The sequence below is a fragment of the Euprymna scolopes genome, chromosome 32, assembly GCF_053919585.1.
Source record: "Euprymna scolopes isolate OS-2025 chromosome 32, ASM5391958v1, whole genome shotgun sequence".
NCBI classification, from domain to species: Eukaryota; Metazoa; Mollusca; class Cephalopoda; order Sepiida; family Sepiolidae; genus Euprymna; species Euprymna scolopes.
Genome location: NC_136513.1, coordinates 8,481,852 through 8,500,144, shown reverse-complemented (window position 1 = coordinate 8,500,144; position 18,293 = coordinate 8,481,852). Strand labels below are relative to the sequence as shown.

The following is an 18,293-nucleotide window of genomic DNA, read 5'->3' as shown; positions in this document are numbered from 1 at the left end:
TCAGCGACTTCAGTTATGTATTTACATCAACTGTATCCATTTCCGCCGTCTTAATTTTCGGAACGCAATTGTTAGAGATTGCCTTACTTAGTTTGGTATATCTTATCATAACAAAGTCCATACAAAATTTTAGCCAGATCGGACTAGTAGTTTCCAAGACAATTGGAACGGCCAGATCACCAAGAGAAATATACATACGCAAAGAAATACTCATTATTCTTTATAGAAACCATTTTGTGACGACAATTATAATCTCCATTAATTACGTCATCGCGCGGTTTATCTAATAAGAACAAAATTATTTCGACCACGACGAGACTCGAACTCGCAATCTTCTGATTCGAAGTCAGACGCCTTATCCATTAGGCCACGCGGCCACTACGAGAAAGATCTCATTTTTGTATCATAATATATTACTAATTAAATAATTTAGTAAAAACGCAAATAAATAGAAAGAAAGAATCTAGATACAGATTGCAGTAAATGATAGTTTCCTTTTCATGCTTTAGTTTCTTTAAGGCGCCCTAGCCAGGGAATGCCGACGGAGCTGCTTAAGTATTTTTGACGGAGCCAGTGTGCGCTACCTCTTGTACGTTCGCTTCCCATCTCCACCTTCCAACCTTGCACCACGTCTTCCCGCTGATAAATACGATGAATAAAATATACTCTTGTGGGTTATCTGCTTTTCACTCAAACAACCTGGTTCGAGTCCTAATGTGGGAGTTTTTTTAGTTTTGTTTTTTTTTTAGTTTTGTTTTTTAGTTTTGTTTTTTTTTAGTTTTGTTTTTTAGTTTTGTTTTTTTTAGTTTTGTTTTTTTAGTTTTGTTTTTTTTAGTTTTGTTTTTTTAGTTTTGTATTTTTTAGTTTTGTTTTTTTAGTTTTGTTTTTTTTAGTTTTGTTTTTTTAGTTTGCTTTTTGGGTTATTTTTTTAGTTTTGTTTTTTTAGTTTTGTTTTTTAGTTTTGTTTTTTTTTAGTTTTGTTTTTTTTAGTTTTGTTTTTTTAGTTTTGTTTTTTAGTTTTGTTTTTTTAGTTTTTTTTTTTTTAGTTTTGCTTTTTGGGGTTTTTTTTTTAGTTTTGTTTTTTTAGTAAAAAATCAGACGAAAAAGATATCAGTTGCTTATGATTTTCGAAATTAATATTTCATGGGGTAGCTCCAAACTCAAAGAAAACCTTCTACCTTTTGGGGTAAATTTTTATTTTCTTTCCACCATAACACTCACCTTTAAAATTGTGCCAGTTGACACGGTTAAGATTCGGATTAAAAATTGTTATAAAAATAAATACAATTTAGGCGCGCAGTATGATTATGATTATGTTGGCGCGTGAAAAATAAAAAAAAATAACTCCCACGCAAATTCCGGCGTGGCCTTATATATTAAATCGACTCAAAACAAGCGGACGTAGTACAGAGCACCCCACGTGATCTTTCCGTCCAATGGGATTTCTCCAAGGACATTTTTCTAAACTTTTCTTCTTAAGCTCGCTGGGAGCCGGTCCAAATAGTATTTAAGCACACACAAACATCAAATCTCTCTCTCAACTGCATTCTCATTCGGACGTTCGACGCGTGTTACTATCACTCTTCCATTTTCACCGCTCCGCGCGCTTCATACAATTTCACAGGCGAACATTACCTATTGCCTCTCTTAACATGTTTTAACATATGAACAGTTCAACAAAAAAAGACATTCTCCTTTTTTTATACGAACACTTAAAAAGGACTTCTGAACTCATTATAAAGAGAATTATATTTTATTTGTTAATGGTTGGTTTCTGTGAATAAACCTCCGTTTGTTTTGCATGTAAGTCTTCTTCTTTTTATTTTTATTTATTTGTGGAGGAAGTTAGTTCCTAAAAAGGCCTGACGACCCCCACAAAATGACGACGTTTTAGAGGTTTCGCTAAAAACGAATATCACATTCAAAATTGGAGTAGACAAGTAGTTTCCTAGATATTACGAATTTTTTTCCAATGTATTACTTAATAAATGTCAGTGGCGTTCGCCATTCTTAATATGGATAGGAGGGGGTGTTTTGTAACACGCATGCCCAGTAGTATTTCTCAGTTGGGAAAACATGGCTACCAGTGAAAACATAATGGATTACATTGGATAATAAAGGTCTTAATATCCAGAAAACTACTGTTTGCCACAAATTGAAATGAAATGTTTTCATTCTTCAGCATAGTCGAAAACTTATAAAAGTCGTTATTTTAAAGGTGAGTGTTAAGGTATGTAGTGAGAGTCAGAAATTTAAGTGAGATTAAATTTCCTCGCCCCAAACAAATAATAAAAAAAAAGAAAGATGAGAATGAAACGAACATCACCCCCTTCTGATTCAAATGCACCGCATTTATTTTATAACAAAAAACAATAAGGTAATTACACAAAGGTAAATAAATGAACAGAAAAGGTTGTTTTCTTTGTGAACGGGCGGTGACTGAGGTAATTAAATGCTTTTTTTTATAAAAAGATGTTGGCTTCACTTAGGAGTCAACATCTTCAATATAGCTGTTTTTATATTTCTCCTTCAAACAGAGGATAATTAGATTTTAAGATGAAATTGTAAGTATTTACTCATTAAAGCAATGTAGCGGTCGATGTTTACACATCGACGTTTAAAATAAAAATGCAAAACTCATTTGTACGCACATCGTCTGCGCATACACTATCTCGAATAAAAACTAATAATTATATTTTGGATCAATAAGAAAACTTTCTGAATTTATTTAAATATTATTTAAAAGTCAGATTTTTCTTCAATAAACCAGTGGAACCCAATTGATCAGAGTCTACAGATCGGTGTCGCTGGGCGCCTCTCTCTTGGGTGCTTATCTCTGCAACCTCTCTTTCCACACACACACACACACACACACACACACACACACACACACACACACACACACGCACACACACACACACATACATACATACATAAGCACACACACACACCCCACATTGACTTATTATCGTCTGCCAATTTGTATAAACTTTATATCCTATATCCTATATATATAATAATGTGATTGCAAAAATTTTCCTCTGGACCAAAGTACACAATTTTGTATACATTGTTTATAATAAAGAAGAACTGTTTATTATTTCAAGAAACCGTTTTGTTTATACGGTTCCTTTTTTCCCTGCTTACTTACAATTGTCACTTTCTGAAATACCGTTTTGATGTTTACATGGTAACGTACAGGTGACTACAGGAATTTACTTCCCTTTAAGTAATAGAGGGTTCTAGCATATTTTGTCAGCTTCACTCCAGTCTTGCCAACAAAAATGCCATACCCTGAACAATACCCTAAACAATACCCTGCCCGGCAGATTAGTACGCACTAATTGTTGTTTGTTCATAATATTTGCACGTAGGAATCCTGACAAAAATTATCAAAGTTACATTACAGACAAATTTTGTGGCAACCCTACCCCCACTCACAATATGGAGTGTCTATTCCGAAAGCCGTTCTTGGGGGTGTCCATTCCGAAAGCCATTCTTAACATGAGAAGGTTGGGGGTTTGGCAATAACAACAGCTGTACTATAATTTTATATGCGGTGGGGTGGGGAGGCATGCTACCACCAGGCAACTCCTGTTAACGGGTCCTGCTAGTGTCCAATATTTCTCACTGAACTTCTTTTATATTAGGAAATCAAATGAACATTGACTCTTAAAAACAACTTTCAATGAATTATAATTTATGAGCAGGGAAGTTTTGGATAGGATTTTCCTGACCCACGTAACGTACGATGAATCTAAGTAATACGAATAACTAATCCTCATCTCAAAAATTCAGAAACGTCATACAAACAAATAAACTGAAAAGAACACCAGAAAGCCGGTTCATAAGAAGGCTGGGATGTTCCAGTATCCTCAGATGGGAAAATTCATTTTCTGATTTCTGGTTGGTTGCTTGTTTATAAGTGGACATTCTATTAGAATTATCCTTACTTGAATTAAGAAGTTTACATGTTGGTTTGTAATTTGATCGATCGATTTGATCTCTGGAATTTTTCTTTAGTTTGATTTGTAATTAGCAATCGACAGATAGTGATCCCCACCAATATCAGCACCTCGATAGATTCTTACGTCTAGCAAGCAGGTTATTCTTCATTTGTGACCAATGGCGATGTGGCCTACTTGCGTTTTATCTCATGGTCGTTTGAAATCCAGATAATTTTGTGGATATACTCATGATTAAATCCAGATAATTTTGTGGATATACTTATGATTAAAAAAGAGATGAGACAGCTTACATGTTATTCATGCCACAAAATTGGATGAACCCATCCCCCTTGTTTATGCAATTTCTAAAAGCATGAGGACAAAAGTATGTGTTTAGGCTAGTGATGGGACGATTCCAATATTTTTCTAATCCAATGCAATTACTGATTCCATTCTAAATTCCCGATTCAGTTTCTTATAAATCTCTAAATATTTAACTATAAGCCTATATTTCCTCAAACGTAAGAATACACTTGTGGAAATTGATGTACAGAATTTAGTATTACTTGTAGTTTAAAATCGATCAATATTCATTATTTTATCATGACTACCAGCAGTAGAAGATTTTGTTTTAAACAAAATCAAATAAAAAAGGACAATTAAAAGGAATTGTTTCTAGCACAAATTTTTCCGATTTTGATAGTGATTTCAGTACTCCAAAATGTTCCAATTTTTCCGATTCCGATTAATCGTCCCAACACTAGTTCAAACCCCCATTTTGTTTCCTCCAATCTATATGTTCATGTCGTCCATATACAATGTTTTTTTCTGTACCACATCTTGAAGTTGTTTGTAAAATCTATCCTTTTCATTGTCGTTTTTCATTAATGTGAACATAACAACGAATTGAATGAGAAGTGGTTAACCTTGCTTATTCATGCCACAAAATTGGATGAACCCATCCCCATTATTTGTACAGTTTCCAAAAGCGCGAGGACAAAGTATATGTCTGAGCTAGTGATAGGACGATTCCAATATTTTTCCCAATTCCAATACAATTACTGATTCCATACTAAATTTCCGATTCCGATTCTTTATAAGTCTCTGAATATTTAACTATAAAGTTGTTATTTTGTCCCAATTACCCTAAAAACTGGTATTTTAAAATCAATAAGTATTTATCATTTTATCATTGTTACCAGCAGTGGAAGATTTTGTTTTAAACAAAATCAAATAAAAAAGACAATTAAAGGAATCGTTTTTGGTATCGAAAAATAAGCATAATTTTTTCTGATTCTGATTAAAGGAAACAATGTTCAAATTGTAACACTCAATTTCTTTGATGATTTGTACAAAGCCCTAACATTCCAGTATTCAATCCGTGCAATTGATTTTGCAGAAAAAATTCTGGCTTGTAGGATGCCAACTTCCTCAGTAAGGCTTTCATTAGCGTCTGTCATATGATCACTGGCTGCCTCCAAATTAGGTTTGGCATACTTTGACTGTTTTTGGAGCAAGAATCTTTACCGGGGCAGACTACTAACATTTTGAAAGGAGACTGGAAATGGAAGAAGTTGACTCAACCATTTGGGTTTATCCATGTAATGCCATACCAAAAACTATCGTGAGTTGACTTGGTTCTATAAGCATTTTACCATTGTAATTCTCATTATTCGAAAGGGGCATTTGAATCCTACTCTTGGTCTGCGATGTCAGCAGGACATCTGATTAAACTTCCTGATGTGTCAGATATATCCACAAAAGCAATTGGAAAAGATTATTCAGAATAGGGCTAGCAACAAAGTAAATCTTTATATTGTAGCAGTTGCATAATTGTAACATTTTACATAACAAAAGAAAGGGTCTTTATACATACAAGTATTAGTATATTTTGGGCAGCATTTTTCCTCTTATGCATGTTTCGTTGAACAGCAAGAATAATTCCTGTATGTTTTTCTTGCGATCCATTTTTTACTTTTATGGGCCAATGTTTGGACGTTTTGTTTGAGAGTAAAAAGAAATTTGCCATAGTTGCACACATTTTCGACTTCCATGAGTCATCTTCAGGCGAGTGATGAAATTAAAAATTGTGTTTGGTGAATTTAATGAAAAGTCAATTAAAATCGTTTAAAATCGTTAAAAGCACTTACGCATGCCGTCCTCCTCATATTGAGCCTGACTGATGGTCAGTTTGTTTATACAAATGAGTAGGTCTTCAATGATTGGGAGGTGCAGGTTACAATGTGAAATGGTTAAAATGGTGGTGTTTTTGATTAACATATTTCTAAATTCGTTTTGGGGGTGTTATGTGCTACAAGTTATACGTACATGTGTGGAGGTGTTTATACATGTCGTGTGTTTATACATGGCTCTTTTATCACCTTGTCTGACATCACTGTTTCTCTTTGTCGTGACACCGCAATTTCTCTTTGGCACATTTTATGAGTGGCTGTCGATGGTCTAATCTGTTTAACTAAGATGAATAAAACTTTTATGCATGAAAGACACGAGGAAACGTTCGCTGAGTTTCTGTCAAGGTTTTATATGAAAATAATGGACTTATGAGAGAGCAACTAATGTTATCTTAATAAGTACTTATTTTTTAAACTTAACTTTCTAACTTAATGAGATGTATTATGCACAGGGACAGACATCAAAGTCACATTCACCTTAGATTAAAGATTTCCTATACTATTGACAATGTCTCATTCGCATGGCTTCCGGGAGAGACTGATCTGATAACCTTACTTTTCTCTCCACTCGAAAACATGACGTCATTCTTCATTGTCTCTCTGTTTTGTCTACGACGTTTGACCTCTGCTTCCTGCCTCTACTTTATGTCACCCACTTTTCATTCAACCCTGAGAACGATTCTGTTCTACAAATTTGGATTCCTATGCTCTCAATATGACCCTTGTTAAAATTTACACTAGTTAACTTAATCGGTACCAAACTTGAGGCCCCTAATATGCAACATGCTACAATTTCTTTTCTTTTCTCACTAGCATGTTCTCACGTATCTGATTGATACATTATTCAGTCCAAATACTTTTGTGCAGGGATGCTTTTCCCACTCTCTAAAGACAGCCAGCATTATTTCTTTTCTCAGCTCTCACCATGACTTGAGTGAGAGGTGAAATGAAAATTCTGAACTCACTCTCACTTGTATAACACATGCATGTATAATAACCCAACATATTTTTATATTCTCGTCTTTTTAATTATTTTTTATGAAATGAATAATTTTCATTTTTTTAGGGGATGAGGATTAAAGGCGTCAAAATCACATTAAAATTTCCTACGGCCAAGGTGAACATCGTTGTTGGCCATATTTGTTTGCTTGTTTTTTAATCTATATATTAATACAATAGCATGTGTGTTATTTTGTGTGTCATGCTTAAATCTTTTTTCTTCCAAGTGACTGTCATTTAATTGTTATGACCTTCCATTTCTTGTAATTAATAATTTTACCAAGAATTCTTCATAAGTTTTCGTTTCAGTTTTGATTATAGCTGATAGCACTCAGCTCATCTATCTTTTTTATAAATTATTTTACCAAGAATTCTTCATACGTTTTGGTTTGGTTTCGGTTTCGGTTTTGATTCAAGCTGATACAATCAAGTCATACGGATATATTTTTATTTTTGAAATCATAACCTTATAATATATGAGAATCAATAGAAAATTGACTCTATAATAATATATACGAAATCTGCATGAATTAAAATATGATATTTTGGTGTATTTTATGACCAGACTATGCTAGGCATTCCTGCTAGCTTAGATAAATACTTTTGCAGTTTTAACAAAAGAGCTACAATAATATCAGGGCGTCTCCATTTATGCTGAACATCTACAGAATGTCAACATCATTATATAACATATGAAAGAGTGCGCTGTAGAATTTCCACTACTTATTACTACTAGCAAAAGCTATCTCCTATACTTTTACTAGACAGGTATGATGACATTATGACAAATGAACATGCATTATACTGTCTTGTAAAGGAGGAGGTAATGACTGGGAGGGTTTTATCATAATGAACCACACTCCCCTCACCAAGATGGTGGGATAATACCTGGAAGGATGACAACAAAGCAAATATTATACTAACACCCTCTCCCCCGGATTAAAACATAGTACATTAATCTGAAATAGTATGATAAACTGAATTAAACATTAAAAAGTGATGCAATAGTCTGAAATAGCAGAAATAGTACAGTTCGGCTTCAGACAAATACCAATTCTCTATATCTATATAATTATAAAACGCTGTGAACCTTACTTGCGTGCATCTTCTGTTTTACAATCGAGGTGATTCCATCTTTTAAAAAAGGGACGACAGGTGAATTTACATACAGTGATGATCATATTTATTGGCACGGTAAAATAAAAGTTAAATTTTGTCTAATAAATTCTAAAAAAGGGATTAAATTAAAGAAAATAACAAAGTATATTATGTATTTTTAACTGGCCTTTCCTATGCAGCAATCGGATTTTAGAAAAAATAAATAACAAAGGAACAACAAACATAATTGCAAAAAACCCTTGTTCAAAATTATTGGCACGATTTATTTAATAATCAATTGTATAGCCTTTGGCCTTGATTACCTTCCTCAGTCGCTTTTCATAGTTTACAACCAAGTTGTTGCACTCTTCAGTAGTAATTTTAGAATCCTCCAATTGAATAAGATTCTTAGGCTTCCTTTGCATTACCCTCAATTTTAATGTTCTCCATAAATTTTCAATTGGATTAAGGTCTGGGCTTTGTGATGGCCACTCCAAAACATTAATATGATTGTCCTCAAGCCATTTCTTAGTCAGTTTAGCCGAATGCTTTGGGTCATTATCTTGCATGAACCACCAACGACGACCAAGTGAGAGCTCTTTAGCAGAGTCTTTCAGGTTTTCATCCAATATTTTAACATAATCTTCCTTTTTTATGCTACCTGTGACCTTAACAAGTCGCCCTGGTCCAGAGGCAGCAAAGGATCCCCAAAACATCAAACTGCCTCCACCGTGCTTCACTGTGGGTATGGTGTTCTTAGGCAGGAAAGCTTCGCCAGATTTTCTGTAAATATAAGACACTTTATTATGGCCAAATAACTCTATTTTCGTTTCGTCAGTCCATAGAACACGTTTCCAGAATGCAACATCTTTATCAATATGATGTTTTGCAAAGGCTAGCCTTGCTTTCAGGTGCATAGGCTTCAATAAGGGAGTCTTTCTCAGATGACATGCTTTTAAACCAGCTCTCTTCAAAACTCTACCAACTGTATGTCGAGATACATTCACTCCAGAGGTGCTCTGTTCATCAACAATCTCCCCAACAGAGATCCTTGGGTTTTGTTTTACTTGTCGAACAATTTTCCGTTCATCTCTTGGGGAAAGAATCCTTTTTCTCCCTCTACCCTCTAAACTCATAACGTGGCCTTGCGATTTGAACTTGTTTATTATGGCTCTAACAATGGATTTGGGAAGGTTTAGCTTCTTTGAAATCTTATCATAGCCCTCCCCATTGGTATGGCATGCTACAACAAGCTTCCTGACGTCTTCGCTGTGTTCCTTAGTTTTAACCATGGCGATTGAAAATTATAATTTAGTCATAATAGTTTAAATAAATCGCTATCTAAAAATTATCTGAAAAAAATTATTTACTGAATTAGCGTTAAACAAGCATAATATGGCTATAAAAAAGTTCAGAAAGCACGTAAACCGGAAATTGATTGATATTATACTGATACTAAAAGAAAAACAAAGCCGTGCCAATAATTTTGAACAAGGGTTTTTTGCAATTATGTTTGTTGTTCCTTTGTTATTTATTTTTTCTAAAATCCGATTGCTGCATCGGAAAGGCCAGTTAAAAATGCATAATATACTTTGTTATTTTCTTTAATTTAATCCCTTTTTTAGAATTTATTAGACAAAATTCAACTTTTATTTTACCATGCCAATAAATATGATCATCACTGTATATATAGGCATGGAGTCTATCTTGTTGGTTGGTTGGTTGTTTTTGTTTTACGGCATATCAACTCTTTGCAGGTTATTTAATGCCGAATCCAAAGATTTTGAAGAAAAATCTTTTTAATAGAATATATTTGTTGTTTTCACGTCGGTTTCTATTTAACCCATAGTTGGGACCCTAACAGGTACTACCACTCTGGGTCAGAGTGGACCTGGGAGCAATGGTAATTAAAGGGTAGCTCCACACTCCCCAAAGCCCACAAGCTGGGGCCTCACCACTGGATATAGTTTAAGGTCATATCCAGGACCCCCATTGAGGGACTTTTACCCTCTGCAGGGGGGCAGTCGGCGTATTCTAATGCCCCACCGACAGGGCCGGGAGTCTATCTTGTATTTCCAAGATAAATAAAACCCCATTGGGCCAGACCAAGGGCAGAAATATAAATGGTCAGTGGTAAATCTAATATTAAAAGAGCTGGTTATATGGTCGTCGAAAAACTGGTATTAATGATTATACACTGAAATAATTAAAATTCTTTTTAAAATTGGGAGGGTTTTTTTTTTTTCAGATTATTTTATAGTTTTTACCCATTCTATTTTTACTTGATATTTTTTAATTGCTTTTTTTTTTTTCACCTCAAACAAGGCATAGTATCACTTATATATATGTGGCTACTATTTGGGACAAAATTTGCAGAGATACTATCTAGGGAGTTGAGCAGCAAGATATCTGTTCACATTACACTTGAACTTCTTCATGTCAGTAGAGTTGAGGAAGCAGAGATCTGGGACGGAATTCCAGAGTCGAGCAGTTTGAGGGAAGAAACTATTTGAGTCAGTTTTCCGGCATCTAGAGATCTCAACAGTGTAGATGTAGGATTTTACTGTTTGTTGGGTTAGTCAAGAGTGTTTACGTTGAGGGGTTACAAAGGCTTGGAGCTCGTCAGAGCACCTTGCATTAAAATATTTGTAAAGTAGGCACAGGGATGGGACAGTGGTTGGAGTTTGGTTGACAGTGATTGACCTATTAGGTTGGCCACTCTTTTCTGAATACTGTCTATAAGTGAGAGACTAGTTGCAGTTTCACCAGTCCAAATGTGGCAACAATACTCCACGCATCGGCAAATGGTGGCTTTATAGACGTACAGGATACTCTCAGGTGTAAGTAACTTTCTAGCATGGTAGACAGAGCTCATCTTCTTTGCAGCAGCGTTAGCAATGCCCTTGATATATTTGTTCCAATTCATGTCCCCTATAAACGTTAAGCCAAGAGGTTTGAACAAAGGGCTTTCAGGTAGAGTATCATCAGTGGTTGAAAAGATTTCTTGTAATTATTAAAGGAAAGAAGCTTAGTCTTGGCAGCATTCAATGTTATCATCCATTTATGTCCCCATTCCACAACAGACTGGAGGTCTTCCTATAAAGTTTCAGCCATTTCCTTAGATATTTCATCATTCGTTTTCCCCTCATGTCTGTTATAGAGCATGCTGTCATCAGCAAATATACCCATCTTGGAGACAATTTTATCAGGAAGGTCATTTATGAATAAGAGGAATAATAAAGATCCAAGGATTGAGCCCTGAGGCACACCTGCATTCATATCATGTTGTTTTGAAGAACAACCATTGAGGACAACCTAGATCTTTCTCTTTTTTAGAAAGATTTTATTATGTTAAGTATTCACCCAGTAAAACTATGTGATTTAATATTTTTTTTTTTTTACAAGGTAGTCACCACTTATCAAGGCCCGTAAGCCACTCGGGGATAAGGGTTATGAGAAAACCATCATGGTATACCATCAAAGGTTTTGGATATATCTAGGACTACTGCCCTAGCCTACCCTGCCTTATCCAGTGCATAGTATATATGTTCAGAGATTACAGTTAGGATATCTGAAGTAGAATGGCCTTGCTTAAATCCATACTGTTGGTCGGAAAGAAGTTTAGTATCTGTGAAGTGGTGGACTAGTGCTTTATTAATTAAGAACTCAAAAATTTTGGTAAAGAGAGGGAGGAAAGTAATTGGGTGATAATTTAGTGGGTCAGTTCTTTTGCCAGAATTCTCATAAACTAGTACCAAAGAAACAATTTTCCAGCAGTCAGGAAAGCAAGATTCTTTAAAGCAATTATTGTAGAGTTTGAAGAGAACTGGGACAATGTCAGTGCAACATTTTTTTAGTTGTATAGCCAGAATGAGATCAGGTTCTCATAACTTATAGGTGTCTAGGTTTTTTATATCAAGGACTTGAGAAGGGGTGATTTTCAGATTGTCAAGTGTGGTTTCTGTGCACAAATAAAATCCGGGAGGAAGTCAAGCAAGCAGGTTAGCCTTTTTGGTTGCTGTGCAAACAACCTCAAGGTTGTTGGATAGTAGGTGAATTGTTGATTGGCCATTATTTACTACACTGTTATAAGTTTTCTAGAAATCACGAGTTCCTACTTTCTGTGCTTCAATGCGTTTTCTGGTAGTTTTAATATATCTTCTCTTACCTGCTATTTCAGTCTTACAATTATTTCTAGCTTCTATATACTTTTGTCTATTTGTACTGGACATATCGGATAAATCGATTGTATGCATGCTGCCTTTGAGCAATGACAGCTGTGCAAGTAAAAGTGAACCATTGGGGAGAGTGGGGTTTGCTATAGAACTTCTGTATGGGAACATGTGCTTCAATTGCTGCTTTCAACCATCCAGTGATTTCATTTGCATATTGTTCCACAGAAAGAGAAAAGATATTAATTTTCATCTAGATAGGTATCTTCCTTTATTCATAACACATCAAAGGATGATCTATGCATCCTGAAACACAAACAAAACAAATACAGTGTTAGAAGTGCAGCACTACTAGACATATCTAGTGCGTATCTATCTGTCTCCCCCCCCCCCGCAAGTTTTTGGGTTAACCACAAAACTTAATTGAATAAATACAACAAAAGTCTCCAACTGAACACCAACCAAGTCTGTGGTTAACACACATCGGACTAGAGTGGTCATTGGGGTAGACTGCCCTTACACTCACAGCATTATTCTGGCTGGTCTGAGTCTAACCATATCATGATCACTTGTCACAACGTGGCTTTCGCCGTGTGGAATGTTCCATTTCACTGCGTCCTGCTGCATTATGTGGTAGTAGACGTGCCAGGGCACGAGGCAGCTTCTTCTCAGGCATGGGAGGCGTTCCGTGGGGAGTAAGAACCGGAGCTGGTTCCACGCCAGCACAGGGTAGAGGGATGCTGTCATGCTCAGACGGGTTGTGGTATGCTGGCTGCGTCTGTGATGGCTGTTGCATGGGTTCCATGGGTGTTGGGGGTGGAGGCTCCGAAGATGGGCCTGTGGTGTCAGGGTGCTGATCGGAAGGTGATGGAGATGTGGTGACAATTGGTCGAGGTTCCAAAGACTTGGTGGGCAGGCCCTGACCTTGAGCAGGCCCTGACCTTGGGCAGGCCCTGACCTTGGGCAGGGGCATTATGGGGCTGTACCCGTAGAGGTGTCTGCCTCTGCAGAAATTGTATGAATTTTCATAGATGCTGTCTATTGCGTAGGGTCACGCGACCGGATCCATCCACCCGGACCACATACTGGTGGAACTGCCATACTTCCACAACACTGCTAGACATATCTAGTCTAGACAGCACTACTAGACATATCTAGTGCGTATCTATCTATCATCTAAAAAAATATTCCAGCAAATTTTAATTATAAAATTTTCCCTGAAAAAAGATTTTATATGACTTTTTTTTCATAAATGCACTTTAACTTTTTTGTTTTCATTTTCGGAAGAGTTATATTAGCAGAAAGGAAAGACAATCCAAAATTAATGCTTGTTAATCAACCAAAATTTTCTGTCAATTTAAAACAAGTTCAATAAAGTAACGAAGCATCATAACAGAAAACATTAAATATAAATAATGACCCATTTTTTGAATTTAATTAAAATTGTTAAAAATTTAGCAACAATTTTTTAAAAATAAATTATACTAAAAATTTACAAATAAAATGTAACATTCTATATTTTAAGATAATTATTTTCAGCAAAAATTTATGGCGCTTCTTCAGAATAAGAACGAAAATCGAAAGCTGCAAAAATGAACTTCCGTTAAAAAGCAAATGTTTTATCTACTTAAATTTTTATGTTAATTTCAAATAAAAGCAATATTATCTACTTAATTGTCATGTCGCAATCCGTCACAGTTTGAAAGAACAGTTGGAAATGACTTATATACCATACATTACAACCATGCAATCCCTACAGCCACCTACCTTGACAATGCTGCTGTGAAACCTGACATAGTTATATGGAATAAGTTAGAGAGAGTTGCAATCTTGATCGAAGTTAGTGTTCCTAATGATGGAGGTCTGAACAGAGACGGAAGGGAGAAACAGACCAAATATCAAGGTCTCATGTATGATATGAAAAGAAACTGGGTGAGGCCCCGTGTTTTGACAAGCTTCTGGGTTTGACCTTTACTCCTGATCTGAAATGGAACACGTACATCAAGTCTGTTGCCAAGGTCGCTGGAAAGATGGTGGGATCCTTCTACCGCTCCAGGAGATATCTCACTACTGATGCAATTCTCTATCTATATAAAAGCCAAGTACGTCCAAGGATGGAATACTGTTGCCATATCTGGGCAGGAGCTGCTAAAAACAGCCTATCCTGCAGAGTACAAAATAGACTTCGTGGCTTAGTGGGGGATGCCCTTTTCTCTACCCTGCAACCTCTCTCCCACAGAAGAGACGTTGCGATTCTATCCTTGTTTTATCGTTATTTCCATGGCAGGTGCTCGTCTGAACTCCAATCTCTGGTCCCCCCTCGCCAATCTTTCACGAAAAATACCCGTCTAGCTGAATCCACTGTGAAAAATTTCCCCCACTCTATATCTGTGCCTAAATCAAAACGCGGATTCCATGAACAAAGCTTCTTTCTTAGAACTGCACGCCTGTGGGACTCTGTTCCGTCTGCCTGCTTCTCACCGGACTACAACTTGGATGTGTTCAAGTCCAACGTTAACAAATTCCTAATGAACCACCCCCTTAAGTAAACACTTCATCAAATCTCCACACTAACGTAATGTACTTGCAATAACCCTTATCCCTGAGTGGCTTCCGGGCCTTGATAAGTGGTGATCACTGTGTAAAAAAAAAAAAAGAACTGGAATCTGAAGAGATATCAATCATACCAGTTATTATAGGTGCCACAGGGCTTACCTAACTAATATTCCTGGTGAACCAAGTGCAAAAGAGATCCAGACAATTGCACTTAAGGGAACAACGAGGATACTAAAAAGAGCTCTCGGTTGGTTTCAATAAAAAGCAGGGCAATGTTGGCAGCTGGTTTGGCTGCCCCATACCCAGCGTTACAATCTTCAAAGGAAGAAAATTAAAAGGGAAAAGCTACATTATTACATAAAACATGTACTTTATCAATTTCACGATTCATTCATCTGACATTATTTTGACGGAAAATGTAACAAGACAAACTGCAGTTACTTCTGTTATCATCATTTATTATTATATAACTTGTATAACTTGCAATTATCGAGCCAAGATCGCAGTGTAGTATCTGTTCTGATGCTACACTTCACCTTTTCTATCCTCGATCAGTGGAGGAGAAATCCTTCATGACTGAAACAATTTTAATTTTTGCTCCTTTCCAGAGTGCCTCTTTTTGGTAGCTAGATTTTCCCCACATTAAAAACCGACCTTGTGTCTAACTCTGCCCTCGTGGGAAGGCAAGTCAATAGGAATTTGTAATTCTTCGAAAACTATTTTTATCAATAATTAATTTTCTACTCTATCACTTTTTCGTAATTTTTGGATATTTTATTGATTTCAACATAACAATTAAGAAGATACTATAACCAAAATTCAATAGTTCGATTTTTTATTTTCGCTCTTATTTCGAAGAAGTACCATTTTTATAATGCACTAATTAACATTCAGTTTAGAATATGGATGGAATGTGTGTGTTGTTTTTATTTATGTTTTTTTTTTATATATACCTATTTATCTATTTAATTAGTTTTTGAAAAAAATATTACACTGCTAGTATAATTAAATAAATAACGTCTTAAGAATTGTAAGACAGTTCGGATTATCCTTCCTTTCTGCTAGCGTTATAACTCTTTTGAAAATGAAAACAAAAAATACTTCCGGCGAGTTAAAGTGCACTTGTGCATTTATTATTTATGCATTTATTTATTTATTTATTTATTTTTATAGAAGAGGCAGTCTATTGATAGTGACCTACGGCCACGAATTAGGAATAGGGTCGTGTGAGCGAGAAATTTCAATATCGCCAAAGATCTTTATTACCGAAAATTAACAAAGGTTAGAATTCACTCATTCGTCATTCAATTGTCTACGAGGTTACTTGAATTGCGGACAAATTGATTCTAGAATAAGATTGTTCCTATTATTTGCTACCTCCATGACGGTAGAATAAAACACAAGGTAGCCTTTAGATGCGGAGAAAAACCAGCGCTCAAAAAAAGGATCATTTTGAATTGGGACAAAGCTTAAAATTTCTTATTCACTTCGATTTCACAGAAGAGACGTTATTCTCAGAACTATTCATTTGTTGCTAAGTAAAGATTTTAACAGCGTGACAAATGCCCTCTTCGTTCATGATACTAGACGAAATTGCCCATTGTTATCAGAGAGAAAAAGGTATTCGACCACGACGAGACTCGAACTCGCAATCTTCTGATTCGAAGTCAGACGCCTTATCCATTAGGCCACGCGGCCAGCTGATTGTCAAAGAATATTTATACGAATGTATTATTAAATACAGATACTTGTTTTGAGGAGTTGAAAAGATTTAAATTACGTTGTTGGCTGCTACTGCTACTTTTGTTTATGCTTTCTTTCATATGGTCCAGGCAGTTCGGTTTCGATCCCTTCAAAACCTATATATTTTCATTTTTTTTATTTTTTTTTTATGAAAAGATTTTTTCAAAAAAGCGTTCGGGGGTTGTTTTACTGTACACATAGATTCGAAAAAGTTGTCACAAAACAAATATACAACAAATAAATCAAAGGCAAGATAAATTACTTTTCTACCCATGTTTTTAGTGTTTTTATTTAATGCAACATGTTTTCAGCTCGAAAAACACAGTGCTTACCGATGTATTGGAAAATTTAAAATGGGGGCCGGCCGACTCTCTCAGAGACGGTAAGTTTGGTAAAATGAGTTATAAATAATAATAATTAAAAAAAAACAGTCAAAATACTGTTAAAAACCCGCCGAATATATGTCGGCCTATGTCACGGTAACATATATTGAGCGAGTTTCTAGCAGTATTTTGTCTGTTTTTTTTTTTTGTTTTTTTTAACTCATTTTCCCAAACTTACCGCCTCAAAGAGAGAGTCGGCTCCGGCTGCCATTTAAAAATTTTTCAATACATGGTAAACACTGTATGTTTTTCGAGCTGAATAAACATGTTACATTAAATATAAACACTAAAAAGTAAAAACATATCCAGTTAGGTAGAAAAGTAACTTATCTTGCCTTTGATAACATTTATTTGTTGTATATTTGTTTTGCGACAACTTTTTCGAATCTATGTGTACAGTAAAACAAACCCCAAATTTTAGACTACATTTTAATCGCGGCCAACATTGTCGCCTATAGCGGACTTTTTTTCTTTTCTTTTTTTTTTTTTTACTAAAATACAATAACAGTTTTTCTACGTCATGTTTGGATATATTACTATTTTCGACATGACAATTAAGTAATATTGTTTAATGTTTTTACTTAAAACGACATATTTTTAAAAATCGATCTATCGACTTTATTCACTTAATCTTAATTTGTTTCTAACTTTAGCTGATTAACCGAATTCAGATGTAAAATATCAGATGAAAAATCGTTTATCAACTATTATTAATTATTTTTATTTAGTTTCTGATTATTTTAAAGGTAATTAACTGAACACTCGACCCAAAAAAATTAATGCCTTTTTTTTTTTTTTTTTTTCGTTTTTCTACAAAATGTTTCGATTTGAATTGTTTGTACTGAAAAGAAAAGTATTTTGATATATTTATTTATTTAACCATTAAAGTGGGGGGGGCAGAGTTAAACACGAGATCGTTTTTTTTTTTTATGGCGAAAAACCCAGTTCCTCCAAAAAAAAAAAAAAAGAAAAGCACTCTGATTAAGACAAAAAATTTTTTTTAAATGCCTCGGTCTTGAAGGATCGTCCAGAAGAAATGTTTCGATTTAATTAATGAAAACGAAAGTTTTTCATTAAATTTTAGGTTAATTTATTCTTTCCGGAAACAATCGTTCTCCAGTTTAATTTTTTCGTTATTTATTTCATGCTTCAGCCATAGTTTAAAATACTGATTTCTCCTTTGGATTTCAACGGCAGGTGCGC

General features: G+C 35.2%; 1 protein-coding gene and 2 non-coding genes across 3 annotated transcripts in view; all 3 read right to left on the bottom strand.

Moving 5' to 3' along the window:
* Nucleotides 1-18,293, bottom strand: part of LOC145256215 (uncharacterized) — a 104,515-nt gene that overhangs the window by 63,239 nt on the left and 22,983 nt on the right. The gene's annotated exons all lie outside the window — the stretch shown is intronic.
* On the bottom strand, nucleotides 305-377 carry Trnar-ucg (transfer RNA arginine (anticodon UCG)). Its single transcript has one exon. It is a non-coding gene; the product is annotated as a tRNA-Arg (tRNA).
* Trnar-ucg (transfer RNA arginine (anticodon UCG)) lies at nucleotides 16,590-16,662 on the bottom strand. The gene has a single exon. It is a non-coding gene; the product is annotated as a tRNA-Arg (tRNA).